The sequence below is a fragment of the Empidonax traillii genome, unplaced genomic scaffold (genome assembly GCF_003031625.1).
Source record: "Empidonax traillii isolate 1590-97213 ecotype Southwest subspecies unplaced genomic scaffold, ASM303162v1 scaffold862:size387690, whole genome shotgun sequence".
Lineage (NCBI taxonomy): Eukaryota > Metazoa > Chordata > Aves > Passeriformes > Tyrannidae > Empidonax > Empidonax traillii.
Genome location: NW_020956055.1, coordinates 351936 through 379188, shown reverse-complemented (window position 1 = coordinate 379188; position 27253 = coordinate 351936). Strand labels below are relative to the sequence as shown.

At 45.1% G+C, this 27253-nt stretch overlaps 1 protein-coding gene across 1 annotated transcript in view; it reads right to left on the bottom strand.

Annotated features, from left to right (window-relative positions):
• Window positions 1-27253, bottom strand: part of LOC114067099 (MDS1 and EVI1 complex locus protein-like) — a 295001-nt gene that overhangs the window by 5312 nt on the left and 262436 nt on the right. The gene's annotated exons all lie outside the window — the stretch shown is intronic.

Here is a 27253-nt window from a genome sequence, read left to right as displayed (position 1 = left end):
GGCGCTGCTTCCCCGCCGCACCCCCGGGCAGCGCCCGGCCCGGCCCGGCCCGGCGCGGCCCTGCCCGCCCCCCCCCTCCCCGCCCACCCCGTCGGGCCGTGCCCGCCCGCCGCTCCCCCTCCGGGCACTGTCTCTTTAAAGCGGGGCAGCCCCGGCCGCCTTTCCCCCCCGTCCTGCGCGGCCCCCCCGGCCCGGGCGGCGGCGGCGCTCCCGGCGCGCTTAAAGCGACAGCGGCCCCGCGGCCGGGGGTCACCGCCAGGTCGCGGTGGAGCGGCCCCTCCGCGGGGGCGGCCCCCGCAAAACCCCCCCGGCCGCATCCCCCGCCCGGGGCCGGCGGTCCGCGGTGCCCCGGGGCCCTCGCCCCGCTCGCCTCTTATTTATTCGCCGCTCGCCCCCGCAGCCCCGAGCGGGAGTCGCGCCGCGCCTCGCCCCGACGGCTTCTCCCGTCTCTCTCTCTCCGGGAGCCGGCGCGTTAACCCGAGTTCTTCCCGTCATCGCGTCACTCTGGTTATTAATAACAATTTTTAATGAAATGCAACCTTTTTTTCTTTTTTTTTCTAACAGGCCAATTTGCCCGACGACCCCCCTTCCCCCACCCCGTTTGCTGCCGCGGAACCACCTCCACGTTTGCCGGCGCTTTCTAAAACGATTCTTGTGGGGTTTTTTTTTCCCCTTTATTTCTTTGGTAACGAATCCCATGAATGAAGCGACGGGAGGCCGGGCTCTACCTGCCGGCGGGGGTGGCGGGCCGGGCCCGCTCCCGCTCCCACCCGCGGGGCAGCGCAGCCCCCTCCCACCCCGGTGCGGGGCTCTCCGGGCTCCGCAAATGGACCCGAAATCGTGCAAAAACGCAGACATCCCCAAAAGTTTGGGACAGCTCTCATTACGGCGAGATCCACGTACATCTGTGTTTTTTGGGAACAGGGCAAGGAAAAAGAAAACCACGAGTGCTGAGTTGTATCTCTTATTGCACCATCCAGAAGTGCCACCCACTTTTTTTTTTTTTTTTTTTTTTTTTTTTTTTTTTTTTTTTTTTTTTTTTTTTTTTTTTTTTTTTTTTTTTTTTTTTTTTTTTTTTTTTTTAACGTGCATATATATTTTTCAGACTGAAAGTGGATTTTTCTTCCCCGGGGGGCCGAAAGGGGCTGGGGAAGGAGCACGGGGGGAGGGCGAGAAGCCGGGTGACAGGAGATGCTGATGGATTTGTCTCAGCGGCCCGTTATCTGTGACATTGACCTGTTAGCTCAGATAATAGCTATTGTCCGAGGGGAGAGAGATGAGGGAAAAAAAAAAAAAAAAGAAAAGAAAAAAAAAAAAAAAACAAACCTCAGTGGTAGTAGGTAGGACAGGAAAAAAAAAATTAACGAAAAAAAAATCCTTTGTCAATAACCTCAAAAAACCCGGTGGGAGATTCCCAGAGCGCTCGGGCCTGGGAACCGGCGCCCGCCCGGTGTGCGGGGCCGCGGGTTCCTGCCCTCCCTCCTCTCCCCATTGTTGGGGATTTTTTTTTTTCCTTCTTATTTTTTTCTCCCTCTCTCTCTCTTTTACTTTTTTTTTTTTTTTTTTTTTTAATTTAGCCATAAATTGGCCCGGCTCGCGCTATGAGCTGTTCTATTTTCTCCCTGTCAGGATGAGGGATTTGCTTTATGATGCATTGTGTATTAAATACAAGTAATCTGGGAAACTGATTGCTCGAGCCCATCGGCCTGATCAGAGCCCCCGATAGGAGCCGGAGACCCCCCCTCTTACTCTCCCCGCTCCCCTCCGCTGTGCCACAAAGGGAGGAAACGCGGGTGGATAAACAAAAGGGGCTCCCGGTACCGGCGGAGCGGGGCTGGTCCGCACCGGGGCTCCGCCGCCGCTGGGTGGCGATCGCCGCCGGGGAAAACCCGCTTTTTGGGGGGAAAACCCCCTTTTTTAGTAATTCCCCTCCATGCAGCACTCCCGGCGGCTCCCTCCAGCCGGGTGGAGGGGAGCGCGGCCCGAGGAGGAGGAGGAGGGGGAAGAGGAGGGGGAGGAAGGCACAAGCCCCCCAGCTGGAGGGGTTCGCCGCTGGGGAGGTGCGGGGGGTCAGCCTGGCCCCGCTGCCGGTCAGGACCTCCAACATCCCGGTGCAGGGATGCGGATACACACATCAACACACCTCGGTGCGTTTCTTTTTTTTTTTTTTTTTTTTTTTCTCGTTTCAACCTTTTAAACATCTCTGTCGCCTTTCCCCCCGGTTCGGTGGGTGCTTCAAGAGGCCCGAATATTTCCACAGGGTCCCTTTGGCAATTGTTTATTTAAAACAAGTCGCTCTATTAGTGGAGCAGTCAGGAGTTAGTACTCCAGTCTGCTAGTAATCCCCACCAGGCTGTAAACTGATGCCTCTTTTAAGCCTTTAACTTCATGGTCGTCCCAGAAGTAAAAGTTCTCCTAATGGAGACCCTATGGGCATCGTGCATTCCAGCACATCATTAAAGCAAAGCAAAGCAGCTCGGCCACAGCCAGATGAAATAACGGCACTGTCCACGTTTAATGGGCTTCCTGGGGCCAAACTCTGCCGAGGACAATGGGGAAAAATCAGACAAGTCGCTGGTGATTTTTTAAATACCATAAATGTTCATATTAGGCTTAATATTATCCTTATGTTTATAGACAAGCCACTTCACAACCTCCTTTTTAAGTGGGGTTTAATATTATATTTCTCAAGGTGACTAAACACAACATTGAGCATCCTGACTAACACTGCGGGGAGTGTTTGAAGAACCGGGTGAGTGCATCAAACGGCGAGAGAGAAAGGGAAAGGAAAAGCAAAGCGAAACAAACGCAGAAAACAACAGCTTTCTGACATATCCAAAGGCTCCGGGACAGACCTGGGAAACGACGGCAAGCAGGAAAGGCGACACAGTTTCTGCATGTCAATTCCTCCCACCCCGTATTGTGGATGTCAACTTAGAAAAAAAAAAAAAAAAATTAAAATCAAGCGAAAACACAAGTGTTGCTGCCCATTTCAGGGGGAAGATTTGTATCACTTCCAGACCTTTGAAGGAGTGGGGTGGGCAATCGTGATGCCTCCCACACTGGTGCCCTGTCCCTGCTGCCCCTCCTGCCCTCTACACGCCGCCAGTCCCATCTCTCCCAGCCAAAAGGCGGTTTTCACGCGAGGGAGAGGAGGGGAAAATTAAAGGTAAAAAAAAAATGTAAATAAAAAATTTCCCTCGGTCTGGAAATGGGCCCAACTGAAAGCATGTTAATCTCCACCTCAGTAATTTGGTTCTCCTGGAGAAGACAGAAGCCCTGCTGCTGTGCCCTGCACTTCATAAATCACGTCTTTATGTGGACAAGGTCAGGGCACCTAACAGCTCAGACATGGGCCTTTGCAGTGGCTCGGAGGGCTCCGGCATGTTTATTCTCTTGCACAGATCTCCGAGGAGCAGTCCAGCACGCTTCTAATTACTTTTGATTATTTTCATTTGCTCGGGTCAGGCTGGCTTTGCCGGCACTGCTGGAGGGTGGGTTTCCTCCCCCCAGCCCGGCTGCGGGATGCAGGGGGATCAGCGCTTTCCTGCACCCAGAACCCCTTTCCCCAGGGCAGAGCAGGGCTCTGGGGATCCTTGGGGCTCTCCCCACCAGCAGAGGTGGTCCCCTTTTGGCAGCAAAGCCCATAACCTCCAGCTGAGTTAGGGACCCCCATAACTGTCCCCCCCTCATAGCCAGGTAGCAAGGGGCATTAACCAGTGTGAAACGAGGATTGTGCAGAAAAACACATACCCTCCCTGCTGAAAATACCAACTGCCTTCAGGGGAAAAAAAAATAAACCCCAAATCCTTGCAAAAAAGTTAGAGTGGTGCCTGTCCAGGCGATAAAAAAAGTTGAAGGACCTCTGTGATTCCTGTGGGAACAGAGCTGTGCTCGGGGACCTGCAGAGCACACACAGCTCCCAGCCACACAAAGAGGCAGCGGGTGTTTAGGTTCCCTCACTGACTGCTGCATGAATCCCCCCTGGCACAGCACAATCCATAGGGAATTCATGGTGCCATGGCACACCTGAGTGACGCTCCAACATTGTTGGGGTCCAGGTGTGGGTGAAGCCATCCCCACACTCCCACGGGCACTGCTGCCCACTTGCACCCCCTTCCTTACGGTCTGTGACAGCACAATGCTGCTACTGGCACAAGCCAAACAACTAGCCAAGTACTGAGCAGAAAGGCACCTATCAAACTCTGGCCTTTAAAATAGCATATTCCTTTGTACCCTGAGCCCCCACCTTCTCATCTCCCATCGTCCTGGTGTGTGTGACCCCAGCAGACCTGCAGCCCTCGTGTCCTGCAGCCATATGTGCAAGTGGCTCCATCACATCCCAATGGTCCAAGTCTCCCTGTGGGTGTGGATCACGGCTGATGGATGAGAGGAAACTTCCCGAGCAGGGGCTGCCTGGCGGGAAGGAGTTTTCTGGCAGATGCTGAGCTGTGCTGCTGGGGTTCAAGCCTGAATCTTGTTGGACCTCAGGTGTTACTGCACAATAGGAGAAGGGAAATCGCAGAAGATTTACCATCTCCATCAATAAGGAAGATGTAAAAATGAGTCACTGACCGGTATCCAACTGCCTGGGTGATTTTACTCCTGCCTTGGGGAGGAGACCCTGCAGAAACTGCCCTTTCTTGCACAGGACAAGATGTTTGCCTTACTGCAAGTAAGCCATGGCCCTCGCAGCACACCCGAAAATTTGATGCTGAGGGGATGCAGTGCTGCTTATCCATCCCCTGTGTGAGCACACTCCTTGCAGTGGGAAAAAATCTCCTCGTTTTCCTCCTCCAAACCTTCCCTTAGGTTTCCCTGCCAAGGCGCGTGTTCTGGCGCCGGATGCTGAGGACTGTTGCTGTTTTCCTTTGTAGCGTTCATTACTTCCATTACAGAAGAGTCTGGAAGCCTCCAAATCCAGCCAGGGCCCTTCTCACACTCAGGGTTTCTGTACCTGCAGGGTGAGACAGTCCCTGCTGGGCGAGTTTGGCACGAGTTTGGCTACAATAAAAGTCGGGGGAGAAACCTGCATTATCCAGCTTGTCTTAGCACCTACTAGAGACAGGGCACTGTGAGGCTGCAGCTGACTGATGTGGCTGTTGGCCTCCTCTCCAGCCAGAAGCTGTGCTTTCCTGTGCTTCACCTTTCTCATATTTTGAAAGGAGGCCAAAATTCTGGAGAATCTGGGAAACTCCATTGGCAATGCCCTTATTCTGCATCTCCCCTCCAGTGCTTGGCAGCCTGGAAGGCTCTTTTCTTTCTTAACCATCCAAAGAGTAAGACCTTGAGCTTGGCCCTCTAAATACTACCAACATGACTGAAAAAACCACCTGTTTTGTTTTTTTTTCTAAATCACTTTGTCATTCATCCTTGCTGAAATACAACTGAATAAACCTCTCAGGTTTATACCCACTCCTGCTTCCCACAATTTGCTTATCCAGAGACGGAGCAGCGGGACCCATGGAGCAGACAGAGGCTCCACATGGGGTGGCCAGAGGCTCCCACCTGAGGTAGCCACTGCTTCTCTGCCTGAAAACACAACATTTTGCATAGGCTGCTCTAAAAATGTAAAATCCCTAAAGAACACTCCCTGAGAAGGCACAATACCCACGAGAACGGAAGCACAGTATGAGGATTTTGCAGACTTCCTTTGTATGTATGGGCATAAGAATTCAACAAGGTTCCATTAACTCTCCATTTCTTCCAAATTTTTAATTTTCAAGCCTTCTCAGTTGACAAAAAAAAAAAAAAAAAAATCTGATGGTCTGCTTTGGAAGACTTCTTCCAGCCCCAGAGTGCTCATGGCATGGGAAGAGCCACTCAAGGAGGGCGTGTGGCAGCAAGTCCCCAGGAGCCATTTGGGTCTAGGCCCTATCCAGAATCTGACAACAGAATATACAAACCAAAAGGATGGAAAAGAAAATAAAGAATCAGGGAAAACTCCAGGACAATAGAGATTGAAAGGGTTAAACAACAGAACTTTACGAAACTAGAATTAATGTGATGCATAACAGGTAATTCTATTTTAATAATCAATTTTAGGAGTGACTGGCTATTTTCAAAGCATTCCTATTGTAGCCAAAGTTTTAACTAGGCGTACAAGAGTGGGCATAAACACCTGTGGACTTTATAAGAGTAAGAAGCAATTTATCACCCAATAAAATGTCAAACACTCATTTTAAAATTTTCAGGTTTGCATTTGCTATTTTAAACATTACATGTGTGGATGGTTGTAGGGGAGGTTCAGAAAGGAGGATAGACACCCTACATGCAGAAACACACGTGCAGACAGCCAACATAACCATCTCTGCAGCGAGGAAGAAAACCTGCCTGAGAGCATCATTGTTACAGTTTCATCCCTCCTATGTTTTGTATTAAACCCATTGTGTTCATCGACCAGAGTTGTCTAAAACCTGAACTAAATGGGCATTAAGTCGGTTGCCATATGAAATTACTGCCATTCGATTTTCAGATAAACCACAGAACTTGATGAACTAACATTGTTCCAGCTGAATTAACTCATCATCGCTGGGAAGAGAAGGCTGCAGAGGAAAGCGAGTGCTCTAGTAGTGATGATTAATCCTCCTCCTATTGCAAGGCACTTGCCTGCAAGTAGAGAGATGCCCTGCTAAAAGCAGGCTGAGGATCCCCATTAGCTCCAAAACATCGCTGCCCTGCCAAAGCCTGACAGTAGGGTTAGATATTATTTACACGTGGGTAGGAGAGGGAGAATTCTTTGTTATGGGCTTCTTGTGAAACTATAAATACATTAAAATCCCCATCAACAGTTCAAGTCATGCTTGGCAGATAAACCCGAGGACTGAAATTCAGGAATGTTAATTTATTCAGCCGGTGGAGGAACATGCAAAGTTGATCCTTATCCTGTACCCTGGGATTAAGTCGTAAAGTATTTGGACCATGGGTGCCGTGTGAGTGGGTCAGGCTCCCCACCACGGGCAGACAGAGCTCTTGGTGTGCCCCCACCCTGGGTGTGCAAAGCAGGGTCCTGAGCAGTAAATGCTTAACTAGCCCCGTGCGTGCACGGCAGCCCACCTGGGCGTGCATGTGAAGTGCTGCTCCACATAAATTAGTCACACATGGCTAAAGGTGCCTGATTCATTTCGAAAAACCTTACTCCCAGGGCTTACCTGGCTCGCACTAAAGAGGTTTTTGCTCATCGGGAAAATTTGGGGCGGGGGGGGGGGGGGGAAGAATATATTTGATGCAGGTGTCCAAATAAACCTGTCCTATAACCCGTGGATCACAATGGGTTATTAATGAAATAGCTGTGAACATCAGCGTATCCTTGTGGCAGATTTCTTTCATAAATGAGTTGAACATTTTCCAATTTCAGGAAAGTGCTGCTACCTATAAACTTGTAGATTAAGGGCTTTTTCCCCTAAGACTCAGATCCCTCGGGGCACTTGTGTTCTGGCATGCATCCCTTATTTGCCAAAGAAATTTCAAACTTGGTAATTTAGCACCATACTGATAAAACAAAGGGGGAAAGGGGAAAAAAAAGCAGTTGGGCATGTGTGCATGCGAAGGAGGAGGGAGGTGAGTGGTACAGCTTCAGGCATTTTTTTCTGTGGCTTTTTTTATCCACAAGTCATGCTGCAGATTTTGTCTGAGATTCATAGAGAAAACATTCCCAGGATACAACATATAAGATGCATATCAATCCACAAACTGAGTCTTGCAGATGCAAAATGACCTGCAGAATGTGAAGGAGGATGGAGGCTGTTTTATAACCATTTTTCCATATAACTTATTTAAGCCTAAGATGTTGGGCTAAATTTGCCACTAGCAGAATTATTAGTATTATTAACATTACAGCAGCACCTAGAGGCCCCAGTGGAAACCAGGACCCTTTGTGGGTAGAAAAATAATAAATACGAAACTCTGCCCTGAAAAGCTTACTGTTGGCACGGATGGGATAAAAAGTGTGCCAGATGGGAAGATTATCATTTTATTTTCACAGATGGAATACAGAATTTCTGCTCATGGAGAAAATCAGTGGCAGAACCTCATGCAGTATTTTCCCATAACTTTCATTCACTGAGAAGTTGCTTTTCACTCCTTTCCTTTGACTGCAGTGAACAGAAGCACCTATCTGCCTGCTGGTGATCACGGCTTCCCATGGATAAACAGTGGGAGTCTGCTTGGTCTCTGCCAGTTAAAACAGTTCTGCAGGCTTTAATATGGCTCATCTGTAGCAGACATTCTACTTTATCTCCCTTTTTTAACTAGGAAAATATTTTAGCTTTTTAAATGAGCAGCTGATGCTTTGGAACGGATCTTTAAACATAAGCATGTTGTGCTGATTGGTGCTGTAAATGAAAGCTCCTCCTACAGAAGCAGTTTTGGGGAGGATACGTCAAACTCTGCCTCTGACTTTTGTGGCAGAAATGTGAAACGGAGTTCATGATGTCAAGTCTTGTTGCTAGGAGTCCCCCAGCAATCATGCAAGTGCTGAACACAAGATGGATCACGATCCCCACCAGGCAGAGGGGGGAGAGAGTGCCCCAACCACCCCATCATCCGCTGCTAAACCTCACTAAGTGATTTCAAAAAGCAGCAGGGAATGGCCATGTGCTCAGGATAGGTTGCAACTTTTTGTGTCTGTAGAGGCAGAATAAGGCAATGTGTTGAGAACAGATATCTTTCCACCAGGAAGAATTTCAGAGACTGTATATGATCTGTGCTGCTGAGAATCCAGTGTGGCAAATACGGCACTAAAGGCCATTTCTTTCCCTGGTCTTCCCTGTGCTGGAATTCTCACATGGGGCAAAGCAGGAGATCCACTGAGGTTCAAGGGATGTCATAGGATGTATATGTATGGACTGAGGAGGGTGGTCATCTCTGTGGGCTCTTCAAGGAGTTATAAGTGAGATCAGAGCCTGGGAAGGTGGTCACATATTCCTCAGGGAAGCATCATCACCTCCGAGTCCCAAAGAAAGCACTGACGTTAAGACAGGTGGCTACCTTGGAGCTGAGCTGGTGGCCAAAAGTAATGATCAAGCCCAGACAGAGAGCCATTTCCAGCCAAAATTACCACATAGTCCTGCAACTGGACAGGACTCTCAGACCAGACCCAGGCTGCCGAGGAGCTGCTCCAGCTCCAGAGGAAAACCAGTCCTAGATCCCTCCATTGCTTTCAGCTCCAGGACTGGGGGGCTGGGCCACAGTGCTGCAGCCTGGAAAGCTCTGGATCAGCCAAAGCATGGTGCCCCTGGTAACCTGCAGGAACGGCTGGGTATGCCAGACATTTGTCCACCCTGTCATTTTAATGTTATGTTTGTGGACTCTATCATTTTAATTTTATACTTGTGACACCTCCAGAAATAAACTGGAGCCAGAAGGTGTCCTGCCAGGCACTGTGAACAGAAGCTCAGACCAGTTGTGTGTTGTATGAAGGACATCTGTCAGCCTGGGCGATAAAGTACAAATATCTGTCTCGATATAAGTGACCAAAATTTTCCCTTGTGGTGCATTTCACAACGCCATAAAAGATGAAAGTAGGAGTTATGAGTGCTCATTCTTAAGGAATTACTTAATTCTCATTTCATTCTCTAAGTTAATCCATGATTTTTGTCTCAAACAGAAGATGATAGGTTTAGATCAAGGTTGTTGAGGACCAGGAAATACTCATACAGAAAGAAGAATCTGAACTGGTTTGAATGATTTATAAAACACGAGGGTTTCATTCTGAAATATCATTTATATGCCCAGAAATCTACGCAGCGAATCTAATCCAGCAAAGAAAAATGAACATTATCAATCCATGAATAAAGATGGGAAGTAATTCTGCAGCGGTTTCAAACTGTGCTTGCCCATGTCTGACAAGCGACTGATCTAAAGCCTTTTTGCATATCTGTGAGGTTTGTGTTTACCCTGAGTTTAGGAAGCAAAACCTGGGGACAAAGAACACCATGAGAACCTTGAAGAAAGCAATAATAGTGACAGCTAATCACCACACTGAGTTAAGCACATCCTTCCTTCCTTAACTGAGGGGAAAGGTCAACTCCAGATGCAAAGACTGACCAAAAACCCCAAAACTCCAGTAAATCCTGTCCCTTTTGATACAGTGCAGCTCCACTAGTTTAAGGGGTACAAAAAGAATAAGACATAAATGGGGTTTATGTGAACAGGATATAACAAAAGCCTTGTTGACCTGATTTCCAATCAGCCACACAAAGGGTTTGGTGGCCACGGATGATGCTGTTCCATGTGTTTCACTGCAACTCCTGTCAGTAGCCAAGTGGGCAGCAGACACATCTTAAGTGCAGTGACCTTGGCTTGCGTGAGTGAGGCCAGTAGTAAAAGCAAATGGAAGTTAAAATGAAAGGAGTATATTTTTAGAAGAATTTGTAGTGTTTGGACTCCAGCTTTAGATGGCTCAAGAGTATTTTGTAAGCCAAAAATCTGTTCTTCGGTTCTGGTTTGTTGATTAAATATACTTGTTACCAAGAACTTCAAGGAGGAAAAAATTTAAAAGAGACTTCAACTAAGATATTATCAGCTTCAGCTGCAGCACTGAACAACTAAAACGTAATAGCTCTTCAGATCTCAAGTTATTTCCACTGACTGCTGTATAATCAGCATGTTAAATCTGGGCACCTCTTCAGGCACAGTTATTTGTGTGATATATATAGATCGATACCTATTGATTTTATAATTTTGATTCATCTCTGTGCAGTGATTCAGTTTCAAATCATCTTATTTATCAAGCTCTTCTCCCTACCTCTGCTTTCAAGCTTCCTGACACTTCCAGGCTACTCGAGGAGCGTCCCACCAGAAGCACCCCTTTCTCCCCCAGTGTCAGTGGGCACAAGCTTGGTCACATCTCAAGGAACTTTGTGTTCAAAGAGCCACCACAGGGTCGTTAATAACTGAGAATGAAGTTCATAAACCTCTTTTGCTAATGACACAACCCCACCGTCCCTGCTGGAATTGGAGTCATTCCCCAGCTCTCCATGGAGGCAGACAGCACAGCCAGGTGTTTCTCACCCAGTGGCCGTGCCTCCGAGCTTCCCCCTGTGCTGGCTTATGGAGGGGAAAAAAACTTTGTACTGAATGTTAAATTTTATTCTTTTTGCCCCTGGAGCTTTTTGGGACCCGTGCTGGCACCTGAAGCCCTTCCCTGCTGCAGCTGCTCCCGCGCACACAGCGGCAGATTGAGCAGAGGAGCTGGCACAGAAATCCTGATGGTAACTGATTAACAGCGACCTGCTTGACATACTGGAGGAAACCAACACCATTGCTGCTGCTGGCAGGGCGTCAGGGAAATCCTGTTAACCCACTGCATTGCATATATGCAAATGACAGCAGATTAATGAGCGTTAGCGAAGCCGCTCTCCCGCTGCGCTCACAGCAGTTTGCATCGGAACAAAATTACGTCTGGAAACACAAGAGATGCCCCAAATAGACTAAAATCATGATTTAGCAACTCAGTTCTGCCTAAAGCTCCAGTGTGATGGGGCAACCCCTGTCCCCACCGGCATGGCTGTCACTGGCAGCCCTTACACAGCACCACGGGGACAGGATGTGGGGCAAAAGTGGTTAAAAACCATCAGCTGAAATTCATGTGATGAATGGATTTAAGGCAAACAGGAAAACTTTATGTTGAAAATGCTCCCCCCCCCCCCCAAAAAAAAAAAAAAAGAGCTGAGCTCTGCTCCGACGCAACGATTTCCAAATGTTTTCGCAGAAGACGCCAAAGGGAGTTGGGATGTTCTGCATCCATGAAATGGGAGTTATTGGGGTGAATGCCTTTGGGAGGAAAACAAAAAGGGTCGATGAAGACTAAACATTTTCACGGGGTGAGGTGGGGGGGAGGAGCTCACACACTGCAGCAAGATAGAAAGCACGGGCTAATTACAAAATAAGACCTATCACCATGCAAAAAAATAAATGACTTCATAAATAGCTTTAGATATCATGTTAAAAGCACCTTTGGGAACAAAAAGATGCTGTGCTGAAAACAGGAGATCTAAAGAGCTGCTATTACACATCCATTACGTTTTCTGAGCTGTCGCGTTTACTTTTTGAAGTGCTGTACACATGATACAGCAAGGCAAAACATTTTATGTACCGTAAGAAATTTGAAACAATGTTTAATGCTCGGAAGACGAAGTTAGCAAAAACTACACTTCAGTGGCTTTTTTTATTTCGCTATTTTATGACCTTTCAGGAACTTAAGAGTAGAAGGAAACAAGAAGGAAGGATAAGCACACCATGCTTGCTTTTTCCTACGTTGCTGATCAGAGCCCAGGGCAGAAATCATAGTAAAAAATGTCTTCTTTTTAATGCCTAAATAGGAGCTGTTGAAACGCTGATGGTACGACGTGTTTGGGGATGGAAAGCATTTGTTCCTCTTGCAGCTATCAACAGTCATATGTTACATGATTTTTCGATTTTTCTCCCTGAAATTACAGAAGCCCATCACGTCTTCACAACCATTTGGAACAGTTTTTCTGCTGTTTCTGCTTTTTTCTAAAACCAAAACCAGCTACAGTGATGACTCCCAAGAACTGTTTCTACAAGCATCAGGCAATTCAGGTTATTCATATTTTCTCTCTGCTCCTTCTAAATACCCTTGGTCACATCATTACAGACCTCTTGATGACATCGATAGCAATAATTACTGAATTTATTGGGCAGTGACCCCCTCCAAAGATTTCCATCCTGCAGGATGCCAAATCACTCATGATGCAGCTGCTGTGGGCATCAACTATAGCACACACACAAAATCCACTTTCTAACCCAAATACCCACTTCAAGCTCAGAAAGGAGCTCTGCACTAATTCATGCTGGGAAGCAAAACAAGCAATATATGAAGAGTTGCTCATTTCCCTTGGAAGGAGAAGGCAACCACAAAAAAAAAAAAAAAGAAAAAAAAAAAAAAGAAAATGAGTAAATGTGATGGGAGATTGATGTGAGTTTTAGAGCATGGTGTAGTTCACTAATATGTTGACCTAATGAAGAAAAAACTGACGTCTGAGTGGCATGAGCTTCACCAAAGTTAGCATCCTGCCAAACCTACATTAGATGGAAACAGGTGCTTAGTTTAAACTGTCAAAAATCTTCCACAGTAGCACATCTGTGCTACTGGTTATTAGAGGGTCTGGTGGAAGGCAAGAAATTATTTCTGCTGATTTCAGGAGGAAGATGCAGGACAAATGGCAAGAACACCATCAATGTTTTATAAAATGTCTTTCACAACATATCTTGAATGAGTAATCATTGAACTTTTAAAAAATCCTATAGCCATAAGGACTGTACTCAAATATATTTTGAACAATTCTTTGCGTATTTTTATGGTGTCTGTTGTTACTCTCAGTGACAGATTTTTTTTTTCTTTAAACTAGAACTTTCAATGGAATGTCTTCTATTACAGCCCTCCAGATTTATTATCTGTAATTCAGAAGTAAGTCTAAGCAAATCAGAAAGGATTTTAGGTGCTAGACTATATACCTGCAATCCAAGTTCATGTGGTCACATTCATTCCTGGTATAACTTCACTGAACATTTCAGTGCTTTTTTTTCCTTGGGAAGAATTTGCACTTGGGTGGATTTATTCCTGGCATGAATTTCAATGCCAGAATAAAATTCAAATACAGCTACTTGGAGTGACACCCTTTGACTAAAATCAAATGTATGGGGAAAAAAGATGGGTGAGGAGCTGAGGAGTAGCCTGGTGGTGTTTTGAAGGGTGATATCCATGCAGAATAGATATATGGAGTCTCCTTAGCTATATTATGGCTTCCTACATTATGGTAAAGGGTACAATAAGTTAGGAAGTGCCTATAGCAGGATAGCAAGATGCAGCTCTCCTCTCCTATGTTTAAAGGGATGGGTGTGATGGCAAAAGCGGTGACAAGCAGAGGAAAACAAAAAACTGCTTCTTCAAGAGCTAATTCATGACCCTCTGCCACCTTCAAATCAGTTCATAGAAAAAAATATTGCCAAACACTCTCGACATGAAACTCCACAGGGAGCCCACATCCCTCATGACTGAACAGGCAAACAGCCTGGGGGTGAAGCAGGGAACCAGCGAGGTGAGGAGTAACAGGAGCTCACTGGTCATGTAATTAGCATTTCAGGTGAATATGGAGTTCACATCTGAGCCTTTCAGTAAAGATTTTTAATGACCCACCAGCTCTCTGAAATTTCCAGAATCTGAAAGAATGACTCCATACACATAACCCTTATGTGGGTTCAACACTGATCCCAGGAAAGGATCACCTCCTGAATCACAAGGGATGCTTCCAGTAACATCAATATTTTCCCAGGAGGTCCCCCAGCCAAAGTCTGCCTAGTCCCAGACCTGACTGGAAGGTCTTCCAGGTCTGGAGCACAAGGTGGTATGGCTGGAGACCAAGTCAAGGCATTATTTCATTTTGTTTTGGTTAGCAGAGCTGATATTTGGTCAAAGGCTCCAAGCTGTGAAATGATGAGGAGCTGCCAATTTCTAACCTAAATGTTGTACATTCATATCCTGCTACCACTAACTCCATTATGATTAGTCAGGAGTGAACTTAGAAGGTTCAGAAATAAGGTTTGGATAAACATCCCCAAATTTTGGATGCTTATCTGAGCCTGACCCAAACCCCCTGAGTATGCAGAATTGAGCTGGAAATCTGGCAAGCATGTTAATTTCCACACTTTTCATTTCTCTCTTGAAGGCTATATTTGCAGTTTAAGATATTTCCTTTAATTGGAATTAGCATAATACATTATTTCCCTATGGTGAGAACAGCTTTTCTGTACTTACTCTGCCTGTTTGGATTTTATCCAAGGAAGTACAAAAGGGGATGAAAGTGAACATAAAAATCCAAAGTAAATAAGCGAACCAAACTCTTTAAACCCCACAAATGGGTAGATTCTGCTTAAGGCTTCCCCCAAAGTAAACGACTTGGTCCAACCCTAAAACGATGCCCCTCGGTTTTAACGGTGCCTCTGTACTAGTGCCAGCCATACCCTCTCACATACATTTGGTAAGGATTAGCAATAATTTATGCTCTGGGGCATTTTTTTGCCCCTTCTTTACTGGGCGATATCACTGCTGCAGATAGCATCTGATTTGTTTAATTTCATTAATTATCAACACCTACAAAAACATTGTGCCAAGTACGTCAGATCTTTGGGGAGCTTGGAGTTACAATCAGTAAGTGTCTGACCTTGCAAAATTTACAGGTTACAAGACGCCAACTCCATTCATATACTAAATTCTGTGACATTTGCTGTGCAAATGAAGTGTTTAAGCAACCAACAGAGCCTTCAGAACGAGGGGAACTTCATGTCCAGGCCGCACATGGGAGGCCCACCCTGCCGTTGAGAAGACCCAGCCTATGCAGGTGTAAATCCGGCTGTTAGACCTGACCTTGCTGCAGACCTTGGACTCAGCTGGGGTGAAGACTCTAAAACGGGAACCTTGCAAGTACCCAAAGTGAGATTCTTTTTGAATCGGCCTCTTTGCAAATCAGCCGGTGATGCGAGGCGCACTCAGAAGGACGCAAGTGACCTCGGACCCTTTCCAAACGCGGGGCTGGGAAGGTCGTGTCAGCACCCAGCTGCTCACCCTTCCTCCTGCCACTCTTCCCAAGCACTCCCAGCTCCCCAGTACAGAACTAATTATAGCAGTAGACTGAGCATGCGTGTGCAGGGATAAGCACACCACATGGATATATCCACGCACACCCACAGACCTGAACGTTTGCTCACATTTAATAATGAGTAAAACAAACAAAAATGAGTATTGACAGGAATGCCTGTTACCCAATGCTCCCAGGGAAGAAAAGCAGAGCCAAGTGCTATTCCGTAAACAGTACACTTGGTACTCAAAAATAATCCCCTTCGAGCTTGCATGCAGAAGGCGGCACCTTCACCAGCTTGAGCACTGAAACAGAAAACCAGGTTGGTGTTTCCCAGCTCCCTGCTCCTTATCAGGGAGATCTGGGCAAGCTGCCGGGCGGTGTCTGAGGGCTGTGCTGCTCCTCCCTGCCAGCCGGGACGGGGCCGCTTGGGAAAGGAGAAAATGTCATCCAGCCCGAACACAAAGGGCAAGATGGTATCGCACTGCTGGTGAGGTGAAGTAATTTACTAGGAAAAATATATTTAGCTGTTTCTGGGCAGTCCCCAGGAGGCTGCAGGGCTGGTCTGATACCGGCATTGCCCTGCTCGCCTGCCCAAGGCACCGTGAGAGACCCTCATGGCTGTGACACGAGGTTCGGGGAGAAACTTGGACGCTGTGCCAGAGGGACCCCCAGGAGCACTGCAGGAAGGGCTGACACTGAAGATATCAGAGTTTTACCAAAGATGACAACCAGGATCATACAGACAGAGAGACCCACTGTGAAGTCGCCAGAAAGAAATGCCCAAAGTGCAGAGCAGAGGCATAAAACGTTCCCATCGCGAAATCCTGACTCCACTGAGGGCAACGGAAGAATCCTCATTGCCTTTGGACAGAGAGGGCAACAATTCAAGTGTTTGTTTAGCAGTCAGAGAAGGAACATTACCTGGTGTACAGCCCACACTTGCTTTGTGATAAACATGCTGTAAAACAGATATTTGCACAGAACTCCCATTGCATACAGTGGGAAAATCACGGGGAAAGGTGGGGTCTGAAAATGGGTTTATAAAATTGTAAAAATGCCACAGAGTAACACAGGTTGGAGGATGGTGGAAGTTCTGATCTCCTGGCTCAACATCCTGAATTTTGCTGTTTCTTTTGCTGTTTCTCCTCTAATATTACCATAATTTTACAGTTGAACTCATCAGCTGGCATTAGCCACACTCACCCTATTTAACAGCACCGTAAAACAAACAACCCAGAAGAGTTTGTCACCACAGCCATGTACTTTATAAGGCACAAGTCTGAATAAATATGTAACTGTTCACACCCTTTCAGAAGTGCTGGAACAGGAACACACTGAACCCAGAGCACTGATTTATATCTAAAGCAGCATTAACTCCAAAGCAAGAGTGAGAATGTAGGTTAGATGGATAGTGGGAGCTACAAAGAGTTATTGCCCTGTCATTTTACACCTTGGAGAGCTGTGTGGGGTGGGTGAGAGCCCAAGACAAGACAGAAAACAGCCAGCTTGAAAGCATGGACTGGAAACAAAGGACAGTCACAGCTCATCCTGATTGAAAATACTGCTTGAAATCATAATGTGCACTATAAATCAAGATGAAGGGTGGGAGGGCTGTCTCTCAGAAGCATCTCTCTACTTGCCTGGTAAGGCATGGAGCCCTTCCAAAAGTAAACCAGGGAGCACCAGCTCTGTGTGCAACACCTGAACAGCTACATGGGACTGCATGGCTACTTTGAATGCATGAATTAAATCAGCTGAAAGGACCCATTGAATTTAATTGTGTTAATAAAAAGAAAGTTATGCATCCTCACTGACCACAGGGGGAAGGTTGGCAAAATGGTTTGAGATCCTATCTTCTGGATTTCTCCTTCACGGGCTGGGAGAGCAGAAAGGATTATTTCTGGGCAGCCCTCTTGGGCCCAGCAAGCTGAGTTTTAATAAATGAGCAAACATATGGGTTGCCTGTGTAATTTTTGTATACGCACTGTGATTTATTTTGCGAAATTCATGTGACAAATAATAATTAGCCACTGCACTATAAACCCTCATTTCTCATTGCTCAGCACCAAACTGAAGCAGGCACGTGTTTAAAGGCCTCTATTCTTAAGGTCAAAACACATACAAAAAAAAAGAGTTAATATCAGAAGGGAATTATTACGGTCAGGTTGAGTGAGATTCACTCTGATGTACTCTAAATGATGTGTTAAATGATGATTTCCAACACAGCCTCTAGCAGAGAGTTTGTTTGGAATGACATTTGTTGTAGCACCAGTGGCCACAACGAAGATGAATTTATATATACACTTAGAGCACCTGCCTGCGGAGGTGTCGTGGAGAAGTTCTGCATGAGCAGATGACAACAGATATTTTGCAAGCACTCACAAACTGAATTTAGGCTCCAAAATAGCAGTGAAAAGGTTGTCTGCAGCACTTTTTCTCCACTCTTTCATGAAATGCATGCAACCACACTCTTAGCTGTTGTAATTAAACATTACAGTGATTTCTTCAGCAAATAAAATTCTTTTAGCAAACCAGCCACGCTGCTGTGGTTTCTTGCAACTTTTAGTCAAGCACTTTTTGCAGAACTGCTTCTCTTTGCTACATGACATTTATAAATGAATTTAATGAAACGGCATTCAGACCTATTTAAGCACCAGCATTTACATAAACAAAGCTCTGATACTACAAGATTAGCAGAATGCTGATAGAAAGATAACCTACATGAAGGCTGAGTAAGGAGCAGTGATGGATTTGTCCACTTTTCATTCAGCTCTGGTAAGGAACCCTTCCCAGTGAAGTCACTTCTTTACCCTGCAAACACTGGGCTCCAGTGTTAGAGCTGTGTTTCTATATAAACACAGCAGTGTCCCTGACAGCGCTGGATACCAGGGCCACCTCCCCTGAGGACAGTGATCACAGTCAGAGCTCCTCTCCTGGGATCCCTTTGTAGCTTTGTCCCCTGATCTCAGAACCCTTTTTTTCATAGGGGTTTGGTCTCCTCTGGGATACTGTACTCTTTTCCTCTCAGATAAGAGAGGCTTTCCCTACTTGCAGCATGCTCCTTCCTCACCTGCAGCTCTGGGGCCGACCTGGGACCTCCTTGCTCTCTTTTGGAGGTCCTCAGGGTCCTGCTCCTTGGGCAAGAGAAACAAGATGAGCTCTTCTCTAGTTTCTAAGGCCTCAGAAGATGCACTAAGTGGAGGAGAATGTTTTGCTTTTACACTTAGAGAGCCCTCCTAAAATGTCTGTGGTCACTGCCAGTCCCTGGTGATTCCCAGGGGTTTTGTACAGTGAGAGCAGCTTCCACCAGTGCACAGCATCAAGTGGTTTCCCAAACAACACCCAGAAGCGGCCTTTATGCTAAAACCAGTTGTGTCTGAAATGCCTTCTGGGTTCAGCTCATATACAAGCCTAAAAGCAAGGCAGTCTAACTTCCCAAGTGCTGTCTTTGCTTTCAGATGCTTTTTTCTTTACTGGTTTTCCACTGTCTGGCATTTACGATATACCCGCAGAGGTGGAAAGGCTTATATTTACCTCTCTTTCCTATCAAAGCTACTTTAAACTTAAGGCCCAGTGCTGTTTCCATTTGGAAATTTTTTTTTTGTACAAGCCATTTACAAGGCCTTTACAAGCCGTGGTAAGCCAAGACCTCTCCGATTTCTCCAATTTACTGTGAAGGAGTCTAGCTGGCATGAGGAAGGCAGGAGCTCGACCACCCCACCCAAATCCCAGCTGGAGGACACAGTCACTGCTACCTATGGACAGCAGAGAGAAGGAAAGACTGGGAAGTAGTAGAGGTAGGAACCAGTTTGTTGTGGTCCAGAAATCGTCTTCCTAGGACACCCAGCTAACCTGGCTTCTGACAATTCCTTCAGTTTGGATGGGACTGAAGGCAGAATGAAGGAGTATACTCTTCAAGTCCTAAAACTATCTGAAAAAAAATATATAAAATTATATTTATTTCTATAAATAAAGGTCTAAATCTCTTCAAACTTGTGTACAAATACGTTCCTTGCTTCTACTGGTCCCATCATGCGGGATGGGGCATGTAAATGACCTTCTACCATAGCCCTGGTCAGGGGAGGTTTGGTGCCAGTTTTGCAGCAAGAAATCATCATCTAATGGTCTCAACGGGGGCTGTAAGCCAGAATTAGCTGCCATTTGCTGTTGGCCTGATATGGTTTCTTTTCTTGTGAGCATCCCGTGCTGCCAAGCAGAGCCAGCACCAAGCACACAGGAGCTCTTGGGGAAACTGGAGAGGATTCGGGTACTCAGTCCAGCTGGCTCTTTGGAAATTAAAGAATTAATATCACTTGGAAAGGACTTCAGCTAAAATAATGCCACAGCAGGGAGAACTGAAGAGGAGTAAGAGGTGGGAGGGCGTTAGGAGCAGCAGGAGAAAGGCCAAGGAGGGCCCCTGGAGTGAGCAAACAGGGCTTTCCCGGGGACGGGACGGGCTCGGGGCCACTCCTGGCTGCACTCGATGGCTTCACAAACACCCCAGCACAATACACAAGTGTAATACAAACCTCGACTCCTCGAGATTAGCCATGGCTGGGAAATAATGTTATCGCTCCCCATTATACTTCAGGAGCCCTTCAGGAAAAGTCCCCAAAATTCCCACGAGTTTTAAGTGAGGGTGAGATTTTCCCCTGGTGCCCATCCTCCTTTCCTAGGAGATCTTATGCTCTGCATGTATCACGTCTTTTTAGTCCTCGCCCAACCAATCAAGAGCCCAACATTTTGCACAGTATTTTCACTCTCTATGGAGATGCTTCTTCTTTTTCTCCATCTCTCACTCTCCCTTCTGCTAAAATCAGGGATCTAGGATTTTCCTGCTAGGTCAAAACCCAATGTCCTTCCTCACAGGGGCTCAGTTTCACTACACATCACGCTGCCAGACGGTGACTGTTAGTATCACCCAGTTTCATTAGTTATCAAGGTCTAAAGTTGCACTTCGAACATTCATCAATCAGTAGGAAAAAATACGCATCGAATTAAAACTCCCAGCAAACTCCAACACCTTAGGGCTTTTTCCTTTTACAAGCGACATTTTCTTCCACTGAAAACAGAACTACTTGTGCAGGTGGTTTTTAAACACAAACAGCTGCTCTATGGAAATGCAGTTGGGGAAAATTATTCAGACAAAAAAAAAAAAAAAAAAAAAAAAAAAAAAAAAAAAAAAAAAAAAAAGGCAAAGACAAAGCCGTGGGGTGTGGGGCAAGAACCCATACTGCCCCAATTCCCAGGGAAATATAGGAGGGGAAGAGAAACCTAAGATTTAAACAGTAAGTGGAATTTCCATTGCGCCGGTCCCCATAAACGCACGGGTTTTAGGGCAAGGAGAAGGGGATCAAGGGACCGGAGCGAGGAGTAGGTGTTGCGAGGGGAAGCGTGGCGGAGGGCTACGGCTCGTGAAAAGCAGCTTCATCTCTCAGTGTCAGAACAATGCCCGGGTGTATGTGGAACTGTGTTATCAGCGAGGGAAGCACAGCAAGGCCGGGATAAACAGCACCAGACAGCCAGTGGTTTGCGGTCACGATTTGCTCCTGCCTTTCCAGATAGTTCCTCCTTTCTTTCTGCTTCGTTTCAGTACGCCCACCTTTTAAAAGGTTCTATAGGATGTGGATGTTTTTAGTGCTGTCATCATAATTTTAATTACCAGTACAGTGTTTTTTGGCTATGCAGTGTTTTGACAAAGCCTCAGTACTTGTATTGTGACCAGACTGTGAGGTGAACTACCAAGATCACAGAAAAATATTGCTGCTCTTTCCTTATCTACCACATTGCCCTGTAATGCCTCTGAACCCTCTGTCACCTCTCTCTTCTGTGCATCCCCTCAAGCAAAAAGTGCCACTGTCTCTTCCAGGGCATTTTGGTGTTTGCCATCTCTGTGTAGGGACAAAGTGTCAACTCCCCTTCCAATAACAGACCACAGAGACAACCCTTGAAATGCTGCATTTTCTCCATCCCTGACATCTGGAGGAGGCTTTCTCTGCAGATACCCCCAAAGATATTTCACTGGGTTCCTCCCAACTCTCCTTCAAATTCCTCTTTGAATTCATAACAATCAATCTCCTGGTATGATACAGCTGCTGTCAAGATGACAGTCTTGGTTTCCTCCTCTCCTGTGTGCATCCATTAATGCTCTCTTTGACTGAAAGGTCCTAAAGCAAGAGCCATCTCTGTACCCTTTATTCCCCTCCTAGGTCTCCTGGTTTCTACTGCCCTCGTGGTGAAGTCCCCAAAAAATGTGAGTAAAGACTGAAAAAAATATTCATTACTCTTTTTCACACTTAGGAGAGTAAAAAACTCAGCTAATCCAAGTGGGCCCAATGCCACCTTCCTACCTGAGCAAGTGTAATGCCACTGCAATAAGAACCCCAGACAGTCACCCATTACTTTTCCTGGTGCTGACAGTGTAGAAAAGACTTCATGCACAGACATAAAGATGGAATCTCATGGAACTGCATTCCAGGAAAATCACATGAGCAGGGAAGAGGTGTAATGAAAGACAACCTGATGCTGCTGAGGGCACACATGTAACTTGTTAGTTCCTCCATTATTTTTCCTTTCTCTAAACTGCATTGTATTAATGTTCTTTGAAGGCAAGGACTTTGCAACGTGATAAGCTCTTTTATCAAACCAAATCAGGCCAGTAGTATCCCAGCCTGAAAAGGTCTGAGTGCCAGATAGTCCTGGAAGGTGTGCAATGCTCGCAGCAGACAAATCAGTAGCTAAACCTTAAACATTCAGGAACACAGAATAATCAATTGGAATATTAATGTGCTGGTAAAATGATTAAAGTTTGGCATTACACATATTTTCAAATGTACTGACACTTCATTCTCATAAAGACCAGCTCAGTTATGTTTGATTTGTATTCATATCCTATAATGTGAATATATTTGCTCAAAATTGCTTCATAGTAAATCACCATCACAGAAATAAGCTTATATTTATTTTTAGCATTCATGAATTGCATGGTGTTGGACCACCATATATTTAACACCTCTGAAGAAATCCAACCGCAACTTTTGAAAGCAACACCTTTATATATCATCATGGACATTGTTTCCTTAACAGTTAATCACACACTCTCTAACCACGTGATTTTTTTTTTAACCTTAAGAGAGAAAAATGAATGGCTCTATAGCTTGAAATGAAAAGCCCTCTACTTGACCTTTCTATGCGAAAAACCACACGGGGCCGGGTCCTGAGGGTGCTGAGCACCCTCACCCACACACTGAGCACCCTCGGAGCCAACAGACTTTGCAGGTATTCAACAGCTCGCTGGATCAAGCCTGTAATCACTAAAAGCCCTCTCTAGAGTGATATAAATACGGACAGTCACTTCACAGATTTAGTCCAGCATTAGGGTTACTTTAAAACCAAAGCTGTCGGAGAAAATGTTGGATCTATGATATGACTTTGAACCCAGGTCACTAAAATCTTTCCCCGACGCAGCATCTTCTTTGGGATTCTTAAGAAAGCTAAACCTGCAAAGACAAATATTATGGCAACAAAAATAAATGCGTGAGTTTTTAACCTTTTCAGGGAAAGTAATTCCTTTATTGGTTGCAGCTAAAACTTCCTACCTTTCTTTCCCTTTTTGTTGTATCTGTGAGTAATTTCTTCAGTCACATTGTTTATAAGAAGTGAAGTTATTCGTAATCATGCCTTAAGAGTATGTACACAAACTGGACATCCTAATAGAGCACTATGTATTAAATTCCTGATTGTTTGACATAAATTCTCTCTCTTTCTTTTACTCAGACAGGAAGCTTCCCATTTATTTACGAATAGGTTAAGACCCTAGTCATGTTCCTAACTGTGTTCCTAAGTGCTAACATATATTAAGTAAATTTAGAGCCTCTTCTGCATAGGAAACAAATTAAACTGGTTAAACATGGAGAAAGACTAAATGTAATCTATCTTTTGTCATGTTTATGATATCGGAACGCATCTTATATGAATGTTCCAATTTGGCTGTTACAGCAGATGGGTTGCTTATGATAAACCACAACTACAGGCAGAGAATGTGATAATATAAATCATAAAGAAGATAAATAACTAAATTCTTTGAAATAACATTGGTTAAATATTTAGACATTTGGTTTCCAAGCTTGCTTGCACATATGAAATAGTATTCTCTACTGATGGAAAGAAATGCTCTCAACAATAATCATATTGGGCCAACTAATAAGGTCTACAGGACTTATTTGCATTCACAGATCTTTTTGGATTTATATAAAATCTGTGTACACAGGGAAGATATTTGGTCTCAGGGGAATAGTCCTTGATGGAAACCTGCATAAAAAGTAAAGCCAACCCATGACTGAGCCATTTTTCTCTGGGTCAGGGCACACTGGAGCACTCTGTGCTTCTTTGTGTAAAGCGCACAAATCTGGGGAAAAAGCGAAGTCTTGTCTTTAACCTCCCTAATTTATAGCTGGCCTAGCTGAGGCAGGTACCAAACCTCAAAAATATTACCAGGCAGAACTTCAATTTTCCAATTCATAAAAGTCCTGGAAACCTGATTTCTACCAGTAACCGAGAAGGATGATTAGTGTGCAAATCCGATGAGAGAGACACGCAACTGAGCTTACAACTGCACCAAAGAAAGTAATCTACTCACATGGATTTTATTTTTACTGGAAGCTTTACACGTTTCAAAGGCAGGTATCGAGTCCAAGTTCCCCTTAGAGAGAGATTAGACTTTTTGAACGCAACCCTCATCATCTTCACCTAGATGTTTGTAGAAGAAATGGGTGAATTGCCCCCAAGAGGTGCCACTCTTTTTGAGCTGATGATCAATTTAAATTACTGAACTGTAGATGGCTAATGTGGGTTAGATGTCTAGTGATGGTATTTTACGTGGCTAATGATGGAGAAGTTTCATGACAGTCTCGGTGTTTCAGTTTTAAATACCGCTGGTGTATTTTGCTTGGTGAGTGCCCAGAAGAACAAAGCTCGAGCACTCAGCAGTTAAACCGAAAACCATTTATGAACGGGTTTAGAAAAAGGAGCTAAACCCATACCTCCTGACATAAAAAGGATACTCGCTATGATTTTATTCAGAGTAGGGCTAAGCCTTGTCTTTTTCTGAGTTTTCCATGAGACACACATCATTTTACATCATTCGTGGTTGGTTCCACTTAATCCCTACAGCAGTGAAAGCAACTGGGGCACCTGTTAAACAAAGATATTGGTATATTCACAGTGGCATCATTCCTCTGCCCAAATCCTGGCATGACTTACATCCCAGGGATCAAAGGGCTGCAGGGACAGCCCACAGCCAAGTGCAGGCAGCCAGTACTCCCCTCCCAGGAACTGACGCACTATTAAAGGCGCAGAAACTGGAGCACACGTGGAGCCCCTTCCTTCTAAATTAAGGATCTTGCCTTTTTAAATGAAGTGATTATGATGAGGGCAGTGGGATTAAGAGAGGACCGGGGCCTTTTGTGCTGGTTGCTCCCCTAATAGGAGACTTTCCAAGCAAGAGAGCACTATATATTCTTCAGGCTCAAAGCTAAACTTCTATTAAAACCAATTAATTCATTGAACGGGCTTGTATCGCTTTACAGTGCCTGGGCCTCTGCTTAAAAGAAATCAATTGTATGAGTACAGCTGAGAAATAACCACTATAATAGATGTTTTAGCTCTTGCTTTTACTTTTCTCTGATAGCCCTTAAGGTGGTCAGAGGTAAAAGCTAAAGATGCATTGTAGCCTGAGGGATGATTGAATGAAAAAATGGGGGATGGGAGCAGAGCTATGCTGATAGACCAATTTCCCACCACTGCAAGCCAGCGCAATTGATTGATGAATCCTTGCTCTGTCAAGAGGCAGCCCTTCAGATTTGATCACATAAATACTCATTCAACTCAAATTCTGCTTGACAAGCCTCAGACAGCTTTGTTCTGTCACAGATATCATTGGAAGGAAAATGCTCCATTAATCATCCTTAATTAACTTTACCATAGTCTGCTGGAACCAATATGTTCCCTGGCTAAATCCCTAAGACTTAGCTAGATTTCTGTAGTTATCAAACAGAGAGTTGTTTTTAAAGTTCCTCTCCCTTATTGCTGCTAACTACAGGAAATCTTTCCCTGCCTGTTTTCTAGGAAGTCACTTGCATTGATCAGGATGTGGCTTAATCCTCTGACAGTTAAGATCCTTTGCCAGAGACACACAGTTATACCTATTCCTGATTATAAAAGATGACTGTTACATCCACAATAAGTGCTAAGGTGTTGTGCTTTCAAAGCACCCCTTTGCTTTTGGTCTGAGAGACAGCTTTGCAAACATAACTTAAAAAAAAACCATAAAACCATATAAAGAGGGACCAGGAAGAAACACAGCGTTTTAGTTGGATTTTGGGGACCACTAGAAGTAATGGATAATATTTCAGATGCAAAGCAGGGGGAAAGTGTGAAGACAGACTCGTTAGCCTGGGATGCCACTATCTGGAGGAAGCCCTGGGACCATCGTTTTACCACCAAGAGAAAGGATCCTCAGATAGCTCCTGCTTTTGATGGGTGTCCTCCATTCAAGAATGCTCCTGAAGAACACAGAAGGACATTTACCACACAGAGTCCCCCCCTTCTTTGGGTGTTGTTACTCTGATAGTATTTCTTTCTTTGCAACATCTTTCTAATGTGTGGGTCTAGGTTTTATTTTTTTCAATGTAGTGAAAATCCTATATTCCTCAGGGATTTTCAGTGGGGCTTGAGGGGTCTAGCACCTTGCTGGATCGGGATGTTGCTGCTCGAGGTGCTGCACAGAGCCAATGGGAACAACAGACTATCCAAATAAATTCCTTATTCATTCACTCCCATTGAATGGGATTCACTAAAGGTGGGGAAAGAAATTATCAAAGAAGCCATTTGATTAAATAGAAATCGGCGTAGGAACCTTTTCTTTAGTAAAACAAAACCTGAAGTGGTCAGGGCCGGGTTGGATGGGGGTCTGAGGAACCTGGTCTAGTGGAAGGTGTCCCTGCCCATGGTGTGTAATGAGATGAGCTTTAAAGTTCCTTCTAACCCAAACCCCTCCATGATTCTATGATATTTGTTAATCTCACAAAACCTTACTCATATGAGCAGCCTTAATTACTGAAAACTATACTACTGAAAGCTTAGGAGAACATGGGCTATCTATTTTGCTAAATATTTATGTGTGAAGTTGGGTATAAGCAATGAAATATAACTGAAGTTGTTGAGCAAATTTAATGGTAAAATTTAATGGTAAAATCTAAGGTCTTTTTATTATGAAAAAAATAGTATTTTAAAGTAAACACTACAGTAGAGAGGGGGGGAAAAGGATCATATTCTCTGCCTGTGTACATCACAAATCTTCTGCTTGCTCTGGGGAGAAGTCTCTTTGTGTTATGCTGTGTACCAGCCTTGGACTGTGGTCAATTTAATCAATGCTCCTCCTGACGGCAGCGCTGCTCAGCCGAAAATGGAAGTGACCATTTCAAGCTGTGCACACCAAGAAGCCAGCTGGCCTGTTTTAAAGTCTCTGGAAACTTGACATACTAATGTTTCCTTTACAGCACTGAACATAAAGGCATCTTCTCAGGTTATACAACAGAAAAAGGCAGATGCATAAATCAGGGCTACCAAGCCTTAGCACACCGAACGGGAGA